Genomic DNA, 9,815 nt, shown 5'->3' on the forward strand with positions numbered 1-9,815 from the left:
GCCAACCGCACCAGCACATGGTCTCACAAGGGGTCTGAGGATCTCATCTCGGTACCTAATGGCAGTCAGGCTACCTCTGGCGAGCACATGGAGGGTTGTGCGGCCCTCCAAACAAATGCCACCCCACACCATTACTGACCCACTGCCAAACCGGTCATGCTGAAGGATGTTGCAGGCAGCAGATCGCTCTCCACGGCGTCTCCAGACTCTGTCACGTCTGTCACATGTGCTCAGTGTGAACTTGATTTCATCTGTGAAGAGCACAGGGCGCCAGTTGCCACTTTGCCAATCCTGGTGTTCTGTGGCAAATGCCAAGAGTCCTGCACGGTGTTGGGCTGTGAGCACAACCCCCATCTGTGGACGTCGGGCTCTCATACCACCGTTATGGAGTGGGTTTCTAAGCGTTTGTGCAGACACATCCACATTTGTGGTCAGTTGGAGGTCATTTTGCAGGGCTCTGGCAGTGCTCCTCCTGTTCCTCCTTGCACAAAGGCGGAGGTAGCTGTCCTGCTGCTGGGCTGTTGCCCTCCTACGGCCCCCTCCACGTCTCCTGGTGTACTGGCCTGTCTCCTGGTAGCGCCTCCAGCCTCTGGACACTACGCTGACAGACACAGCAAACCTTCTTTCTACAGCTCGCATTGATGTGCCATCCTGGATGAGCTGCACTACCTGAGCAACTTCTGTGGGTTGTAGAGTCCATCTCAAACTACCACGAGTGTGAAAGCACAACCAACATTCAAAAGTGACCAAAACATCAGTCAGAAAGCATTGGTACTGAGATGTGGTCTGTGGTCCCCACCTGCAGAATCACTCCTTTATTGAGGGTGTCTTGATAATTGCCAATAATTTCCATCTATTGTCTATTCCATTTGCACAACAGCATGTGAAATTGATTGTCAATCAGTGTTGCTTCCTAAGTGGACAGTTTGATGTCACGGAAGTTTGATTTACTTGGAGTTATATTCTGTAGTTTAAGTGTTCCCTTTATTTTTTTGAGTAGTGTACACATATATATATATATATATATATATATATATATATATATATATATATACTGTGGCTCTGGGTGTTGGGGGGAACGGCAGTGGCGGAGGAGCGGGGCACAGAAGGCAGCTGCCACCTGCTGCAGCCTACACCTGAACGGGATTCGGGCATATGATCTGACGTGGCCATAGACTATAATGGTCCAGACAGAGTGAATGTGCCCTCTGTCGTGCATCAGGTGTGTACGCCTACTGGAGGCGCAGTCTACTAAGCCTATGGCCTCGTCAGTGCACACTACCGAATCCAGTTTTGTGAGGGAGTTCGCACCAAAGCCCCGACTGGTCAATGTGAAACTCCGTAAGGAAGAATGATGAGATACATACCTGCATAGACAGAGTATGAGAGTGATGAATGGATGGATAGATGGGGGCATTTTTGTCAGGTTTACACAGTGGCTGTTGGGCTCGAAAGAAATCACTTTGTGCAAACGTTGTCCTTATAGTCATGATTCCTTTTTCAGACCCCACCGCTCCACAATTTTACCACGGCCACTGATTTTACCTCGGCTCCCAGGAGGCTTCAGCCGCGCTCAACAGATTCGTCAACTTTCACAGAAGTCCAGTAGGTTCTGCCCTATTTCTGGAAACCTCCATATGGCAAATATGGATGAGACAGACGGATGATTAGATGGATGTCTGAGAAGAGGGCGCCCTGATAATGAGCATATATTACAAAGCCAGTACAAAAACAACAGGGGTCCCGGACCCTGGCCGTGCAGACTGATAACTGGTGTGCTGCACTTACTGGGAGACATTAAGTCATAGGGGCCACACCAGGCAGGGACCCGATATTACAGGGTGGCAGGAGGGCGACTATTGCAAACAACATAATTAGAGCTATGGGCCCTTATGTGCAGAGTATTCAGGGGCCCCATTATGCAATGCAGGCGGGATACAGAGTCCCAGCAGAGCTTATATATCAGGTGTAAGGGCCACATAGTAATGGTATCAGGGGCCCCAGCAGCCGCCTGTACTCAGCTCCTATATATCAGGTGTAAGGGCCACATAGTTATGGTATCAGGGGCCCCAGCAGCCGCCTGTACTCAGCGCCTATATATCTGGTGTAAGGGCCACATAGTAATGGTATCAGGGGCCCCAGCAGCCGCCTGTACTCAGCTCCTATATATCTGGTGTAAGGGCCACATAGTAAAGGTATCAGGGGCCCCAGCAGCTGCCTGTACTCAGCTCCTATATATCAGGTGTAAGGGCCACATAGTAATGGTATCAGGGGCCCCAGCAGCCGCCTGTATTCAGCTCCTATATATCAGATATAAGGGCCACATAGTAATGGTATCAGGGGCCCCAGCAGCCGCCTGTACTCAGCTCCTATATATCAGGTGTAAGGGCCACATAGTAATGGTATCAGGGGCCCCAGCAGCCGCCTGTACTCAGCTCCTATATATCAGGTGTAAGGGCCACATAGTAATGGTATCAGGGGCCCCAGCAACCACCTGTACTCAGCTCCTATATATCTGGTGTAAGGGCCACATAGTAATGGTATCAGGGGCCCCAGCAGCTGCCTGTACTCAGCTCCTATATATCAGGTGTAAGGGCCACATAGTAATGGTATCAGGGGCCACAGCAGCCGCCTGTACTCAGCTCCTATATATCAGATGTAAGGGCCACATAGTAATGGTATCAGGGGCCCCAGCAGCTGCCTGTACTCAGCTCCTATATATCAGGTGTAAGGGCCACATAGTAATGGTATCAGGGGCCCCAGCAGCTGCCTGTACTCAGCCCTTATATATCAGATGCAAGGGCCACATAGTAATGGTATCAGGGACCCCGGCAGCCGCCTGTACTCAGCTCCTATATATCAGGTGTAAGGGCCACATAGTAATGGTATCAGGGGCCCCAGCAGCCGCCTGTACTCAGCCCTTATATATCAGGTGTAAGGGCCACATAGTAATGGTATCAGGGGCCCCAGCAGCCACCTGTACTCAGCCCTTATATATCAGGTGTAAGGGCCACATAGTAATGGTATCAGGGGCCACAGCAGCCGCCTGTACTCAGCTCCTATATATCAGGTGTAAGGGCCACATAGTAATGGTATCAGGGGCCCCAGCAGCCGCCTGTACTCAGCTCCTATATATCAGGTGTAAGGGCCACATAGTAATGGTATCAGGGGCCCCAGCAGCCACCTGTACTCAGCCCTTATATATCAGGTGTAAGGGCCACATAGTAATGGTATCAGGGGCCCCAGCAGCAGCCTGTACTCAGCTCCTATATATCAGGTGTAAGGGCCACATAGTAATGGTATCAGGGGCCCCAGCAGCCGCCTGTACTCAGCTCCTATATATCAGGTGTAAGGGCCACATAGTAATGGTATCAGGGGCCACAGCAGCCGCCTGTACTCAGCTCCTATATATCAGGTGTAAGGGCCACATAGTAATGGTATCAGGGGCCCCAGCAGCCGCCTGTACTCAGCTCCTATATATCAGGTGTAAGGGCCACATAGTAATGGTATCAGGGGCCCCAGCAGCCACCTGTACTCAGCCCTTATATATCAGGTGTAAGGGCCACATAGTAATGGTATCAGGGGCCCCAGCAGCAGCCTGTACTCAGCTCCTATATATCAGGTGTAAGGGCCACATAGTAATGGTATCAGGGGCCCCAGCAGCCGCCTGTACTCAGCTCCTATATATCAGGTTTAAGGGCCACATAGTAATTGTATCAGGGGCCCCAGCAGCCGCCTGTACTCAGCTCCTATATATCAGGTGTAAGGGCCACATAGTAATGGTATCAGGGGCCCCAGCAGCAGCCTGTACTCAGCTCCTATATATCAGGTTTAAGGGCCACATAGTAATTGTATCAGGGGCCCCAGCAGCCGCCTGTACTCAGCTCCTATATATCAGGTGTAAGGGCCACATAGTAATGGTATCAGGGGCCCCAGCAGCCGCCTGTATTCAGCTCCTATATATCAGATATAAGGGCCACATAGTAATGGTATCAGGGGCCCCAGCAGCCGCCTGTACTCAGCTCCTATATATCAGGTGTAAGGGCCACATAGTAATGGTATCAGGGGCCCCAGCAGCCGCCTGTACTCAGCTCCTATATATCAGGTGTAAGGGCCACATAGTAATGGTATCAGAGGCCCCAGCAACCACCTGTACTCAGCTCCTATATATCTGGTGTAAGGGCCACATAGTAATGGTATCAGGGGCCCCAGCAGCTGCCTGTACTCAGCTCCTATATATCAGGTGTAAGGGCCACATAGTAATGGTATCAGGGGCCCCAGCAGCTGCCTGTACTCAGCCCTTATATATCAGATGCAAGGGCCACATAGTAATGGTATCAGGGGCCCCGGCAGCCGCCTGTACTCAGCTCCTATATATCAGGTGTAAGGGCCACATAGTAATGGTATCAGGGGCCCCAGCAGCCGCCTGTACTCAGCCCTTATATATCAGGTGTAAGGGCCACATAGTAATGGTATCAGCGGCCCCAGCAGCCACCTGTACTCAGCCCTTATATATCAGGTGTAAGGGCCACATAGTAATGGTATCAGGGGCCCCAGCAGCCGCCTGTACTCAGCTCCTATATATCAGGTGTAAGGGCCACATAGTAATGGTATCAGGGGCCCCAGCAGCTGCCTGTACTCAGCTCCTATATATCAGGTGTAAGGGCCACATAGTAATGGTATCAGGGGCCCCAGCAGCCGCCTGTACTCAGCTCCTATATATCAGGTGTAAGGGCCACATAGTAATGGTATCAGGGGCCCCAGCAGCCGCCTGTACTCAGCTCCTATATATCAGGTGTAAGGGCCACATAGTAATGGTATCAGGGGCCCCAGCAGCCGCCTGTACTCAGCTCCTATATATCAGGTGTAAGGGCCACATAGTAATGGTATCAGGGGCCCCAGCAGCCGCCTGTACTCAGCTCCTATATATCAGGTGTAAGGGCCACATAGTAATGGTATCAGGGGCCCCAGCAGCAGCCTGTACTCAGCTCCTATATATCAGGTGTAACAGACCCCAAGACACAGCAGTGGGGGTCGCACCATGGAGAGCAGCATAGGGGCCCCTGATCAGCCCATAACAACCTGCACTGCGGCGATGCGACCAGCAGGGGGCAGCGCACACAGCACCAATCACCCACCTGTCTCTCTGCTCCTCTCTCACAACACTGCCTGCAACTTCCGGCTTCCGAAGGCGGAGGAGGAGTCGCGTCTACCACTGATCTGAGCACTGGGGGGGGGGGGACTGCAGCGGCCGCTCTTACTCTGTCCCGTCACTGATCGCAGCCGCATCTTTATTTTACCTATCAGTTCATTAAATATCTGCACTTTTACAAACAATAACAATTTATTCTCCTCAGCTCCCCCTGAGGGCTACAAAGAGTTGGTATCTTCCAAAGCGCGACGATTGGAGCAGAGCAGCCGGCTCCCAGTCTTATATTTTCACTGGGACCCAATCATATTTTATCCCGGTAACGCGTCATCTGGTGCGAAGATGAAAACGAGTAGGCTGAGCTGATGCGCCGCTGATCAGCCTCTAGATGGCGCTGTAGATCAGCACAGGACGGAATGCGCTGTTTACTCGCTAAAAATGTCGCTTCCTTTTGTGTGACATTGGATCTGTGCAGATGGCGACACATAATAGATCAGGGATCCTAATAGACTCCATGTAATTGGGAGAGATGAGATATATATATCCAGGGATGTGTCCTTCTGTCCTAAGCCTCTATAGTCTGCGCCGGGAGGACGAGGCTGGAGGAAGAGTGCGTCGCCGGAGATCACCATGTGCATAGGCGCTGACCACGTCTCCGGCGAGGCTTAAGGAGGAGTCTGTGCCGGAGCCAGCGCATAGCGCGATATCCAGCACCATTTTGTTGAAGACAAATTCGCAGTGTCTTCAACAAAATGGCGCCAAATAGCGCAGTATGTGCACACACTGACTCCAGCGCCATTTTATTTACATATTTAACACAGACGATGTGCTGCGGGGGAAGGGTGAGTAGGAGTGTTTGTGGATGGATGAGCAGGACAGGCAGGATCGGGGGGGGGGGTGACATATACCAGGATCGGGGGTGACATATACCAGGATGGGGGGGTGCATATACCAGGATGAGGGGGAGCATATACCAGGATTGGGGGTGACATATACCAGGATGAGGGGGAGCATATACCAGGATCCGGGGTGACATATACCAGGATGGAGGGGGAGCACATACCAGGATGAGGGGGTGACATATACCAGGATGGGGGGCGGCATATGCCAGGATGACGGGGAGCATATACCAGGATTGGGGGGTGACATATACCAGGATGGGGGAGAGCATATACCAGGATGACGGGGAGCATATACCAGGATTGGGGGGTGACATATACCAGGATGGGGGGGAGCATATACCAGGTTCGGCGGTGACATATACCAGGATGGAGGGGAGCATATACCAGGATGGGTGAGAGCATATACCAGGATGGGGGGGAGCATATACCAGGATGAGGGGGAGCATATACCAGGATGGGTGAGAGCATATACCAGGATGAGGGGGAGCATATACCAGGATGGGGGGGACGATATACCAGGATCGGGGGTGACATATACCAGGATGGGAGGGAGCATATACAAGGATCAGGGGGCGACATACCAGGATGGGGGGAGCATATACCAGGATCGGGGAGTGACATATACCAGGATAGGGGGGAGCATACACCAGGATGGGGGGAGAATATACCAGGATGGGGGTGACATATATAAGGATGGGGGGAGCATATACCAGGATGGGGGGAGCACATACCTGGATGGGGGCATATACCAGGATGGGGGGCATATACCAGGATGGGGGGAGCATATACCAGGCTAGGGGGAGCATATACCAGGATGAGGGGGAGCATATACCAGGATGGAGGGGCATGTACCAGGATGGGGGGAGCATATACCAGGATGGGGGAGCATATACCAGGATGAGGGGAGCATATACCAGGATGGGGGATATACCAGGATGGGGGGCATATACCAGGATGGGGGGGAGCATATACCAGAATGAGGGGGAGCATATACCAGGATGACGGGGAGCATATACCAGGATTGGGGGGTGACATATACCAGGATGGGGGGGAGCATATACCAGGTTCGGCGGTGACATATACCAGGATGGAGGGGAGCATATACCAGGATGGGGGAGAGCATATACCAGGATGAGGGGGAGCATATACCAGGATGGGTGAGAGCATATACCAGGATGAGGGGGAGCATATACCAGGATGGGGGGGAGCATATACCAGGATGCTGGGGTAGAGCAGGAGCGAGGTGCGGCGACGCAACCACAGCGGCTGTAAGTATGGAACCTTTTCATATTATATATTGGATTGGTTGTCACTTTGACTATATTGTCTTTCATGACACTTATTTCTATTAATGTACTGAGTGTCATACTTGCATCCACTTTGGGAAAATGCTTCTATATTAGAACCTGCATTAAACAGAAGTCTCTCACTGTGCGACCTTTCAATTGGATAGACACTTGAGCTACCTCTTTATGACCTGTTTTTGCAGTGCCATATTTTGCCTTCAGGCAATTGATTTACATAGGGCAGTACATTTAACCTGTTCCTCGTCTCCATGCTCCTCCATTGTTTTTAATTTTATGCCTCTGAGTGTTTTCCATTTTTTCTATTCTTGATTTTTTTCAATAAAGATTTTGTATTTTCATGTTTTCATGAAGTTCTTTTGTGCTTCCTTGTTCTCCATGATGGGGGGAGCATATACAAGGATGGAGGAAGCATATACCAGGATGAAGGGGAGCATATACCAGGATGGGGGGGGGCATATACCAGGATGGGGGGAGCATATACCAGAATGGGGGGAGCATATACCAGAATGAGGGGGAGCATATACCAGGATGGGGGAGCATATACCTAATGAGGGGGAGCATATATCAGTATGGGGGTAGCATATACCAGGATCGGGGGTGACATATACCAGGATGGGGGGAGCACATACCACGATCGGGGGGTGACATATACCAGGATGGGGGGAGCATATACCAGGATGGGGAAGTATATACCATGATGGGGGAGCATATACCAGGATGGAGGGAGCATATAACAGGATAGGGGGTATATACCAGGATGGGGGGAGCACATACCAGGATGAGGGGCATATATCAGGATGGGGGGCATATACCAGGATGGGGAGAGCATATACCAGGATGGGGGGAGCATATACCAGGATGAGGGGGAGCATATACCAGGATGGTGGGCATATACCAGGATGGGGGGAGCATATACCAGGATGGGGGAGCATATACCAGGATGGGGGAGCATATACCGGGGGAGCATATACCAGAATGGGGGGATATACCAGGATGGGGGGCATATACCAGGATGGGGGGGGAGCATATACCAGGATGGGGGAGCATATATCAGGATGGGGGGAGCATATGCCAGGATAGCGGGAGCATATACCAGGATGAGGGGAGCATATACCAGGATGGGGAGGAGCATATACCAGGATGGGGGGAGCATATACCAGGATGGGGGAGCATATACCAGGATGGGGGCACATACCAGGATGGAAGGAGCATATAACAGGATGGGGGGGCATATACCAGGATAGGGAAGCATATACCAGGATGGGGGGGCATATACCAGGATGGAGGGAGCATATACAAGAATTGGGTGAGCATATACCAGGGTAGAGAAGCATATACCAGGATGGGGGGACATATACCAGGGTGGGGGGGCATATACGAGGATTGAGGCAGCATATACCAGGATGGGTTGAGCATATACCAGGATGTGGGGGCATATAACAGGATGGAGGGAGCATATACGAGGATTGGGGGAGCATATACCAGGATTGGGGGAGCATATACCAGGATAGGGGAAGCATATATGAGGATGGAGGGAGCATATACCAGGATGGAGGGAGCATATACCAGGATGGGGGGAGCATATACCAGAATGGGGAAGTATATACCAGGATGGGGGAGCATATACCAGGATGGAGGGAGCATACAACAGGATGGGGGGAGCATATACCAGGATGGGGGGAGCATATACCAGGATGGGGGGTATATACCAGGATGGGGGAGCATATACCAGGATGGGGAGAGCATATACCAAGATGGGGGAGCATATACCAGGATGGAGGGAGCATATACCAGGATGGAGGGAGCATATACCAGTATGGGGGGAGCTTATACCAGTATGGGGGGAGCATATACGAGGATTGGGGGAACATATACAAGGATGGGGGGGAGCATATACCAAGAAGGGGACCAGGATTGGGGGATCATATACCAGGATGGGGGGGAGCATATACCAGGATGGGGGAACATATACCAGTATGGGGGGAGCATATACCAGGATGGGGAGGAGCATATACCAGGATGGGGGGATATACCAGGATAGGGGGAGCATATACCAGGATGGGGGGAGCATATACCAGGATGGGGGAGCATATACCAGGATGGGGGGAGAATATACCAGGATGGAGGGAGCATATAACAAGATGGGGGGCATATACCAGGATGGAGGGAGCATATACAAGAATTGGGGTAGCATATACCAGGGTAGGGAAGCATATACCAGGATGGGGGGCATATACCAGGGTGGGGAGGCATATAGGAGGATTGAGGCAGCATATACCAGGATGGGTGGAGTGTATACCAGAATGGGGGGGCATATACCAGAATGGAGGGAGCTTATACCAGGATAGGGGAGCATATACGAGGATGGAGGGAGCATATACCAGGATGGAGGGAGCATATACCAGGATGGGGGGAGCATATAAAAGGATGGGGGGAGCATATACCAGGATGGGGAAG

The sequence above is a fragment of the Phyllobates terribilis genome, unplaced genomic scaffold (genome assembly GCF_046119375.1).
Source record: "Phyllobates terribilis strain yellow unplaced genomic scaffold, ASM4611937v1 Scaffold_19__1_contigs__length_20705806, whole genome shotgun sequence".
In the NCBI taxonomy this organism is placed as follows: Eukaryota; Metazoa; Chordata; class Amphibia; order Anura; family Dendrobatidae; genus Phyllobates; species Phyllobates terribilis.